At 35.3% G+C, this 12,157-nt stretch overlaps 1 long non-coding RNA gene across 1 annotated transcript; it reads left to right on the top strand.

Annotated features, from left to right (window-relative positions):
• Positions 1 to 215: 215 nt before the first annotated feature.
• LOC115927412 lies at positions 216 to 10,696 on the top strand. Its single transcript, XR_004065619.1, has 3 exons — positions 216 to 345; positions 8,957 to 9,128; positions 10,150 to 10,696. It is a non-coding gene; the product is annotated as an uncharacterized LOC115927412 (long non-coding RNA).
• Positions 10,697 to 12,157: the final 1,461 nt, after the last annotated feature.

Below are 12,157 nucleotides of genomic sequence, written 5' to 3' on the forward strand. Positions count from 1 at the left end.
CCCACCCCCTTTTTTTTGTGCCCACCCCAGGGGAGGACGCCCGTCTTCATTTTGATTTGAAAACAGTTTTTTGGCCAGGGGGGAGGGACCCCCTCTCCCCCCCCCCCCCCCCCACCCTTAGATATGCCACTGGGGATAGCCGTAGGGTCGACGGTCAGTTGGAGTCGAGATGAGAGTCATGAGACACACTTGATCAGCTTAATGTCACAAATAGCGGTCTGCGTGTGCTTAGAACTAGACTAGTCTATTACTATTAGTTCATCGTCGATCCGTCGTCCCATGCCCTCCTCAGAGACAGACCACGCCACAGAAGCCGCTAAAATGGTGTTTTCGAGATGTTTTAAGGTAAGGTTTGTTTTGGTTTTTCCTTAATTGTCAATAAGAGTAGTAGATTAAATATATATATATCTTATCATAGCTTCATTAGTTGAAACTGTGTGCTTCTAACGCAGTATCCAGACTAGAGCTAGGGAAAGCCCCAAATCACCACCATTGGTTGAATGAATTGAGCCCGGCTGCGCCCGCCAGGCCGCCTGCCAGGCCGCCTATATCTAGATCTAAACATGATAAATAACTACGTCAGGCTCCTCCATATTCACTGACTGCCTCTATACAGAGCTGACTGAGTGTGGCTGTGGGGAGCTCAACAGGGAAGGGTAAGAAGTGCCCACTACCCCCCCCCCCCCCCCCATGAGCAAACAAAATCCATATGATACAAGTACGCTGGTTTATTTTACACGTCTGGCGTGAGGTTTTTTCATAAACCAGGAGCTTGCGGGAGAGCAGGAGGAAGGGCGTGTTGGCGAGAGTCTCCTGCTACGAGCTGGTGGGACGGCGGGAAAAGGAGTGTGGTGGCATATGACTCCCTCCAAATGCGGGAGGGTTGGCGGCCCTGGGTTATGCAATGCAGTTTGTGTGTGCATGAGCGCCGTACCCATCCTGCACAGTTCAGTAGCTTCACAAACTGGAGCTGGACAGATACAGTAAGCTGAAAATAAGTCCATAGATCTACACCTCTACAAATGAAAAAAATACAAATGGAAAGAATGCAAACTGCCATTGAAGAACGTGATACTACAAATTCACGCAAAATCTTGTCACTCCAAGCAAACGAGCAGGAGAATTACTCATGACGGAACTGAATTCAGTGCATGTAATTGTAAGTGCTAACAATATGGCACAGATGCAATCATCCTCAAAGCAGTCATTGAGACCTTTGGCCTTGGCATCTCTCTCGCCAATAGACAGAAATAACTGTCTGGTATGGGGAATTTTGAAATAAAACTGACATTTGTCAAACTTCCCCATACACCGACACATTTACGGTTATCCTTGGCATATGCACAATGGAGGGGGTTGGGGGGAGGGGGTCAATTAGAGATTTACTCCAGAATCTAGACAAAATGATATAGAAAAAAAATGATTGAAAACAAAATGAATCTAATTTTCTTATACCGGTACTATGAAAATAACATTAATTGTAGAACATCGAAATAGAAGGACTTACATGTACTTACAGCTTATCTGATGCTTTTCTTGAAGCTTCTGTGCGAGTTAAGATGGGTGATCACACACAAACTGCATTGCATAGCCTCCCCTCACTAACCCGTACGTATAGAGACAAAATCTTGCCCAATTACAGCTTAATTCAACTTGTATACAAAGTGCATTGGTTTTTGAGTGGAAGAAAACTTACTGGAAAAAATCAATCCAAGAAGACCCTATCAAAAGAAAAATGCTGGTCTGCTATCCGCAACAAGATCCCATCCTAAACCACTGGGAGGACAAGTCAGGATGAGTTATTGAACTCATCCCCTTAATAAATTATAACAAAAATGTAAAAAAGCTAATCTCATGCAAAGAAGATCTTGATCATTTGCCTGCAATGGATAATTTAGATACATACCCCCAACTACATATTTGGCTGGTACATATCTTGTACAATGAACCATAGTGAACATTTCCCTTGCAGTTTAAAGCCCCTCTAAAGTGTTGGGAGCCCCAAATTTGCCAAAAATTTGATGACAACATTTCACTTAAATTGTATCATAATGTGAAAGACAAGGATGTCATTTAAAACACATTTCTGCAAGGATTTTCAAAAAAGTTGTGTTTGAGGATAAATATTGATAAAAAAAGAATACTTAATTTTGTTTTTCTGTTGCATGCAGAAAACGTACATTTTGTATTACTAATTTAGATGTTTTTAATTCCTAATTAGGACAAATTAACATACATGTATAACCTTATTTCACTCAAGGAACCTCCATAGAAATTAATGAGATTGGTGAATATATTGGTAGTATTTGAGGTTTCATTCTCTAGCTTTCTCTGAAACATGGATTCATGAAAGTACTTCATTATTGTTCAATAAACAAGGTTACACTATGCCATGTTTACGGTATTTCAGATTCTCTTGACATTACTGTTAGAGATGACATCATGACTCGGTCAATGTGATGGTTATTTTATCTGACTGCTAAGAATGCATAAATGTTTGTAAGTAAGCAACCAGACGGCCGACGGATTTAGGTCCTCTCCGAGGAACCTGGTAGTGAGGATTAATGCCTTACCAAACTAGCACATCGCCTTGGTTTCAAACCCGGGTCACCGGATTACGAGACCACTGCTCTACCGACTGAGCTATTGCGCCTCCTCAAGTCAGATGATATTGAATCTCTTTTTACTGAAATAATCAAATTGGCAAGCTGATAGTAGTTAAATATTCAGAAACCCAAATCAAACATGCAAACATTTACTTATACACTAGATGATTACCGGTATATAAGGATTAATGTTAACATTGACCATATTTATATTTGTACATGTACATGTACATGTATGCCAAATAGTGGTAATGATTTTGTTGGTATGAGTTACTCACATTTTCTATACCAGGGTAACTATTAAACAAGACTGCATCTCTGATTGAACAAATCTTTGCTAATATGTAATGATGTACATGTATGTGCCAGTATAACTCCTGGTATTCTTTATTGTGATGCAACTGATCACTTCCAATTTTCCAATTAAGTAACCACATAATAACTCCTCCATCTGAGTCCTTCAATACCGTCAAATCAATGATGACACTTAATTGGCCCTAAAGGTTGATGTACTGTACAATGTACAAAAATCTCCTGAAAAGAAAAAGGAATGAACTGAAAAAAGCTGTAAAATACAACAACACCACCATTCTTGGATGACATTTGAGTTACTGTACATGTAGTTTGGTTGATAGTTGATACGCAATGAATTCTATGAATGCTTCTGAAGATAATTTAAAAAAAGTAAGAATGTGTAGAAGATATTTGATAAATTATTATGCAGAACCAGACTAAATTATTATCCAGAATAGTGCTGCGACCGTGTATAGGCACGAACCACCACTACACAACAGATAAACGAAGAACAAATAATCACCTGTTTTTCAGCATTATAAGAGTCTGAAGTCAATATTTCACAAAAATGTCATCAGTCTAAAAATAAAGTTTAAGTTCCACTGCTACTTCCTTGAATAATCATTTCCATACACTGTACGATTTTGATTCAATGCCGTTGAGTCTCTTCTCTTGTCATCATGCAAACAATGCCAATCATTGTGATCTAACTTTCCAGCAAGCGCAATGGTTTTGTGTGCAGTATGGTTACTACACCTGTACAGTTACAACTTTTCCAATGCCATTGAGTCTTTTCTCTTGCCGTCATGGTAATAATAATAGGCAATTTTTTTCAAACTCATTGCGGAATTAGAATCTGCGGTTCGTGTGCAAAATCGAGAAGATACTATAGTAACAGTTGGATGACCACTGAGGCCCTGAAATCTAGAACGGGTTTTGGCCAAATCTACGGGCGTTCTCAATGACGCCCCAAGTGAATCAAGTGCCTCGATACAAACCATTTCATTCACCTGATAATAATAATAGTATTTAAATAGACAGAATCCAATCTGCATACATTAGTTGTTGCCACACTTAATACATGCAGTTTGCATTCTGACTATTGCGAATCCTAGACAGGTGAATGAAATAATTTGTATTGAGGAACTTCACAAAGACGTACAGTATGTATTAAATTTGATTACATTACGAAAATGGCCTGTTCCCTTCAACGCACTACAGTACAGACGGGACTACACGACTAGCACAACTTGTCTCAACCAAGCCACAAAACGGCATTTATCAAATTTCAACAATAATTTATCATCAAGTTTTAAAACAATTCATATCCATATTCATGTTGTTACTGTTCAGAAACAATAATCGGAAGAAACAAAATTCACCGAAGAGTCCTTTGTGCCAGGGGCGGATCTAGGGGGGTTAGGAGGTTTAAATCCCCCCTTTGGCTGGCCAAGGTGCTTTCTACCTCTCCCCCCCCCCCCCCCCCCCGAAATATTGGTTGGCACTTTTTTCAAATTGAAAACAAATTTTAGTGCTCCCTACCCCCCACTAAGCAAAATATTGGTTGGTGCGATTTTTCAAATGTCAACCCCGCCCGCCCACGCCATAGAAAAGAAGCTAGATCCGCCCGTTAAAATTTGTCATCCTTCGTTATTAGACGACAAAATTCTCATAACCATCTTTGGTACAAGCTCGCTGATTTGCTGTTTATTCACTTGGGGCGTCATTGAGAACGCCCATAGATTTGGCCAAAACCCGTTCTTGATTTCAGTACCTCAGCGATCACCCTGCTGTTACTATAGTAGCTTCTTGATTTTGCACACGAACCGCAGATTCTCTGTCCGCAATTAGCTTGCGAAATACCCCTAATGTTTGTCGAACTGGCAACAACTAATGTATGCAGTTTGGATTCTGTCTATTGAAATACTATTATCCTTATCAGGTGAAAGAAATATTTTGTATCGAGGCACTTCACAAAGACGTTTGCATTAAATTTGGTTACATTACGAAAATTGCCTAATGGCATTGCAAATGCAATACCTCCGTAGAAATACGTACGCATTCACCGAAAAGCAAAACCACATATTGTATTGAGGGCAGTCTGTATTCCAATGCCGTAAACCTGAGTGCTCTGCGTCCGCGAAGGTCTGTATGTTGCTGAGCGAAAACTCGCTTATATGTCAATCATTGCGGTCTGACTATTCCATGAGCATGATGATTTTGTGTGCAGTACTGTTACTACTGTAACAACTTTACAGAGAAAATGGTTGTTGTGAATGCGCGCTGGATTGCTGGTCTTAAATGTACTGTACAACATGCTATACATGTACATGTACAAATGTACCTAGCTGAAATACTGCTTTTGTTTTTGGTAAATGTCATAACTGTGTACACGCAAAGATAAACTGGCTGTGTGCACTGAATGGAAATTACACACTAAACTCACAGCACTAATTCCAGAAACAATTTAATGACAATAAAAGATATTGTATAAATACCGGTAATTGTAATATTATTGAAGACTTGCCTGGTAAAAAGGTTAAAGCCTTTAAACCATCACATGACACTTGGTGTTCAAGTTATTCAACACCAAAAGAGTACCGTATTTTAAGTTACAATTTTAATGCTTATTTTGTGACCCTTTTTTATCTAATTAGTAAAGATATTAAAGGTAATGAGAGCCATTAGCAAGTATTGATAGTAATAGTTTTTTTTATGGGAAATGTAACCCTAAAAGTAAGATGCTCTGAAGGAAACAGAAAAAATTTAGAAGCAGGCTGGTGAAAGTTTGAACAAACTCAGACAAGTAATAAGTAAGGTTTTAATGTTTGAAATTTGTAGTCTGTATATGAATTTCAAATTTTTGAATTGATGATTGGGCATGTATAGTGATGTAATGTTGGACCAATATCATTCAACACTTGCACATGTGATATGACTATGATAGAACCTCTTCATTTTTGGAGGACCTATTGAGCTCTCTGAATATATTTTTAGTACAGCTCTGAGAGAAAAGGGACTGGTATACTGTAAACTTTGTTTTAAAAGTGTGAAACGAATGGAGATTTACAATTATGTCCCAGTAGAATGACTTACAGGGTATTGTACATTGCTGGTTGTGAATGTTAAGTGATTACAACTTTCTAAAAAATTTGTTCTTCTTGTTTTAAATCAATTTCTTTGAACTTTCCTTTTTTTTTTTTTTTTCTTTTAAACTCTCACCAATTTTTTCTCTGATCTTTCTTTATTTACGGATTCAACTTGTTATAAAGGTTGGTATATTATATGATCCAACAACATTATTGATACTTTGCAGCAGAAGCATGCAGTTGTACACTGAATATAACAACTCTATATTTTGATGTTTTTGCTGATGTGTTGTTCATCAAACAGCCATGAAATTCATCATTATAAACTTCATTCATCATCCAAAAGTCAATATTTAAAAATTGTAATGATGTTTTTAAATATGGAGTGAGTCAAAGTCATTGGCTAGGTCAATTGGTTAACAACAATATGGAATGAATAGTGATTACCTGTATTATTTTCATAACTTCAATTACTGAACAACTCTTAGTAGAAATTTTTTTAACACAGTGAGCAAATATTTCACCCAACAGCTAAAAATGTTTTTGTGGTTAATGTTGAATAGAAGTGTAACATTTTATCAACCCTAGAGATATTATTGTATTAAAGAACTTTTCAAATGTTGAATAATGAATATCCATTTTACATGTAGAGTGTATAAAAATACCAACATTTAGCAATCATACATGTACAACAAACATTCTGTGATATGAGTTCAGGCTCAAAACATAACACAATTTGTTAATGCATGGCAACAAAAATGAAGACACCTTATTGTTTATGTCTTGCAGTGTAGGAAATGATGTTATCTCTTATTGTGAAAGCTTTGTCAAAAAGCTGTATTACAGAATTTAAATACCTGTAGCTTTATTTTCAGTAGACAAGAATATCAAAAGACATCCAACTTCAGGACCTTGCCTATTCTGCAATTTTAATTTTAATTTTCTGTCAACATGATTGTATGAGTACTTTTAAAAGTTTGTTGTTTGTTAATTCATCATTTGCATAGCATTGCATAACATTCTTTAACCAATGAATTTCTGTTTACATTGGTGCCTAAATAATATGGATTTTGTAACTTTGATATGTGCAGTATACTGCTGAATGGGAAACATGATACATGTAAGTGACAATGTTGCAAAACAAATAGTGACTCTTAATATTAATGTTGATTCTAAAATACATACATGTACATTAATGAAATTCACAATGAACATGACGGACAAAGAAAGCGGACAAAATATACATTTCCTCATTCTACCCTCAACAATTGCTATGGTAGACAAAGGAACATCCTTTCACTGCTATTATGTAAAAATCTGTAGAACGGGTGTCACATGCATTTTGTTCTACACATTTTTACATAATAGCAGTGAAGGGATGTTCCTTTGTCTACCATATATAGCAATTGTTGAGGGTAGAATGAGGAACTGTATATTTTGTCCGCTTTCTTTGTCCTTAATTTCCATAGTGATTGTAGATTTCTGCACCTAAACAGATGTCTTGTTATCCAAAAGAACTGGTGAAACTCTCAAAATGATAACTCTCAATAATAGCACCACAATCAATTGGGTATCATTGCATAGAGAAATAGGTCTACACGTATTACAGAATAAAAAAGGATAGTATTATATTCTCATAAGTGATATTAACAAAAACCAACTTTCTAAACAGGGTGGATTGTTTCAGAAATGCATATTTCCTTCAAATATTTAATATCTGTGACATTTACATGCAATCTAAATTTGAAGCTCCATTTACTACCGGGTAGTTTGGTTGAAATTGGTTGCGAGTGTCTTTCTTCAAATCACTTTTTAAAGCAAAACAGGTTTTGATCTGAGGTATAATTAGAAAATTAAAACATTTGTATACTAATAAAAAGAAATAGATTAAATTCCTCTCCTGGCAGCTTCAACTCTGAAGTATGGATGAACTATGGCCTGTACCTGCAATAGAAGTGGTCAAAAGCCTACTATTTTGAGTAGTATAAAATTCTAATCTTTGGAAAATCCTGTTTCAATTTATTATACAATGTTCAGTGAGCTGTGAGGCTGCATTATAGATTTAAGTGGTATCAGTTACGATTTATGGGCCATTCCCTTTCTCCATCTCACTGAACATGTAAATAGTACCAGTATTCTTTTGGGCTATATTTAAAGGAATGTAAATCAAATCAAACTACCGGTAGTCAATCTCTTTCCATACAGTGATGAAGTGAGCAATGTGGTTCAAAATTCTGAATACTTTGTTTTGGTAATGTGATCTTCCAATGTCTTCCAATAATGGTTGTCTTGCTGACCCTGACTTCTAAGCAAATAGCCTACCTTTTTTTTAAATGGTACATTGTAGCTGCAATAGTTTTGAGAAAAAAATCTTGATATACACCCTGTACATGTAGGTGTCACATTAATTCATTTTCTATTTATGTAAATAATAGTAAGCATATCAACACCACCCTTATGTAAATAAAAATGTTAACAAAAATTCAGGGCAAAAACTTTTCCTCACAACAACACAGCCTCTCTAAATCAAATATGTTGGTATGTATTCAATCCTATGGTCATACAGAGATTGAATCACATTGTTATGAAATTTGAATTGCCTCCTATACAGGGTGTACATGTACATGTACTGTACATCTTCAACAATATTCACATACACAAGATTTGTGTAATTATCACTGTTTTGTATACTTGAGATGCTTTTCGCAAATATTTATTGGAAGATTTGTATATCCTTTGCTTACATAACATGGATTTCTTTGGCTTTGTCAAATAAATTTCTAATTGGTTTAGCATGTACACATGTAGACATATTGATCTATCACCTACACATACAGTACTGTACATGTATGTAGTGTACTGAAATATTATAAGAATACTTTCTTTTGATCCTGTAATGTAATCTGTATGATATTTTAGATATTTGATATAATTTTATAATTCTTAAAATGCTTATTCATTTTTCAGAGGGGCAGGTAGACACTTGATGACAATCAACGCAAAGGCACAAGGTCACTGTCAAGATAAAGGAGAAATGGCATGTGTACTCCACCGATTGTGAGAAGGGGCTCTTGATTATCCTTTGAAAAAAGTGGTAGATCAAGTTGATCCAGTGTAACAGTAGCAGCAAATCTATGAGGTATGTACAATGTAGATGGATTGTAACAAAAACTTAGGGGTGTTCAATGATCAAGGTACATGTATTTAAGACTCCTACCCCATTTTTTCACAATTTTTTTTATTGATGGCTATTAAGTGCTGCATGCATGTACAATGTAGTTTTTCAATGAATCGATGTAAAAATTGATGCTTTTGGATCATAATTGACTAATATGCCCATGTAGTAGACAATTTTCAAAATGTATTCAAATGTAAACATACATGTACGTGTACCTTGCGATGAGCTATTACATGTACATGTACATTCACCTGTTTTCTATTATTGTACCTCAATACCGGTAGTCAGAATGCAAATTGTGAGGATTAGTTGTTGCTACATGTAGGTTGGGTAAACATTATGGCCTGCCTGACCTAACAACACGTAATGTGTGGTATTGGTATTCTGAAAGTGTTTATTATTGAAATACAATTTTTCAAAGCAGGAGAATGAAATGATTTATTAAGAGGCAGGTAAAGAAGATGTTTTGCATGAAATGTATTTACGGTATGAAAATGACCGATCAAACCAAACTCTTGAGTATATTTGTCTTTACTTAGAATATATACTAGTATATGATAATAACTCAACTTTGTTATTGTTTTGTTCCTGAAAGTCATTTCATTTGATATATGCTGTACTGTGACTTATCCACATAGAAATTGTAGAGCATTGCATATAATACAATTTATAGATTGTTATGTTATAGATAATTATTGGGGAAAAACAATGTGAACCTTTCCATTTGTTAGTATTGGCAATACAGTGTACAGGTACAAGATTACAACAATTGTAGAATACTTAATACTAGACAATATTTATATAATATATTATATGATATGATAGTATGGTATGGTATGATAGGGAAAAAATTCATCTCGGAAGAAATTGTAGACATTTGAATGAATTGTACTCCAAGATATATTATTGTTAGCACTGTTCACACTGTTCTTGAGACCAAAAAATAAATGGAAGCTCTGTTCTTTATTTTTCAAACCAACAGATTTCATATGGGATCCCTTTAAGTACAAGGTCTACGCAGCTTCACACACGCACTGAGAGGGACCTGGCAGAGGCTAATAGCATGGCCCTTGGTATGATCAGCCTAAGGTTAAGGTTGATTCAACGAGACATTAAATGGAGATTTTTCAGTGAATATTTTTTTAATGTTTAATTCCAGATATTTAATTGTCTCAAGTAAAAAAATATGTGTTCACTAGTGTTGATTTGAAAAAAAAGCTCCTGCTGTGGCAATCGAAAAGAGCGCTATATTTTGATTTCTTACAAAGAAGTTTCGGAACCTATGACTATAAAATTTCACACTTTATATCTAAAGGGTTTAATTATTTTAAATAATTTGCAAGTTTCTTGGAGGTTACACAAATTTGAAAAAGTGTAATTTGTAAGAGTTTACAGAACTCAATATCACTGTATTTTGATGATATTTAATTTGGGTTTGAATTAGAGCAAACAATTTAAGATTATACAAGTTAAACAAATAGGGTGTGTAGTTTGATAAATGTGGGATATCCATTTGTTTCATTATACTACACATTTTTGTGAAAGGTCGATCATCCACTATTGTTAGAGGAAACCTCACAAAACCTCACCCTAAAGAATAAGCGTAGGTATTCTGAAAAGTGAGATGTATTTCTTCCGGCCCTATGATGTACAAAATTCCTTACGAAAATGGAAAAGAGCTACCGGTATGTAGGATGCGAAAGTTAATGTGGTTAGATGAGCAAGTGTGCACTTGTAAAAATGACACCTGGCTGGAATGATCCCCAGGAAGTAGAGAATGTGCATACATAGTGTGCGGGTAAGCCTGAATCTGATGACCGGGGTAATAATATATCTGTAAAGCACTTAGAGACATCATACGCTATATAAAAGCGGAATCATTATTATTATTATTTTATTTTAGGCCTCAGATGAAGGAAATGGGTGCCGAAAGATATCCTTTGAGCACCTTATCTCTGCCAAAACTGCATTAATAATTAAGCACTTTATGTAAAGTCCATTAGATAATATTTATTTGATGGTATTATCGTAATGGCATTCAGGAAAAGTCAACTTCAGGTGTACAATCATCTTGCAACTAATAAACCTTATATGTGATTTAAATAGTTTGTAAAATGATTAGAATAATGATAAAAGGGTATGAGAATGGTTATGGTATACCACTTATAAGCTTGTATTACAAGATGATTTCAACATAAAAAATAAACCCAAACAAGCAAAAATATTGAGCATTCAACCATACTATTTTTTAAAGATGTGTATGTACACAAGAACCAAATGAGATCACTTTAAGGCGCCACGGAGGCATATATTACATGTAGTGTCTTATAGCTCATGCAAAAGTTGGTAACCCCCTGCCTAACTATTTGTTCAGGTTTTTCTGATATGTGTTGCTAGATAGCAAGATGATTACCATTCTACAAGCTCCTTGAAATTATTTCTTGCAAAAGTTGAATACTGTACTAAAACATAAGAGGTGACAATTATTAGTCCCCTGTCATCATCTAAATTCCTATATGGCTTCTTTTCTTTTCTGTAACCATGTTAAATATCACAAACTAGTTATTAAAAGCTCCATAAGTTTTCTGAATTCAAAGGTGACCAAGTGCCTACCGGTACTTCATTCTTATTATTTACTTTGACTGGCCTTATTATCTCTTGTGCTATGTTTCAGGTGAGGGCAACACATCCATATTTGTGTGGGCGTATTAAACCTGACTGCAGCTATTGCTCTTTGTACATTAAATATGTAACAAATGAAAGCATTGTAAAGTTGTAAACATGTTTACGGCATAGCTTCTGTATGAGGCTATTGATATATCACCTGTGTAAATATATACATTATTTCAATAACATTTGCTATTTTTTGTGGGATAATAGTGCTATACATTCCATTTAAAATATACAAACAGACCGGTTTTATTGTACATAGGTCATGCTGAAATATAATAGTGTAAATGAAGAAAAATTACCATGTAGTAAATATGATT

The sequence above is a fragment of the Strongylocentrotus purpuratus genome, unplaced genomic scaffold (genome assembly GCF_000002235.5).
Source record: "Strongylocentrotus purpuratus isolate Spur 01 unplaced genomic scaffold, Spur_5.0 spur5_scaffold_20, whole genome shotgun sequence".
In the NCBI taxonomy this organism is placed as follows: Eukaryota; Metazoa; Echinodermata; class Echinoidea; order Camarodonta; family Strongylocentrotidae; genus Strongylocentrotus; species Strongylocentrotus purpuratus.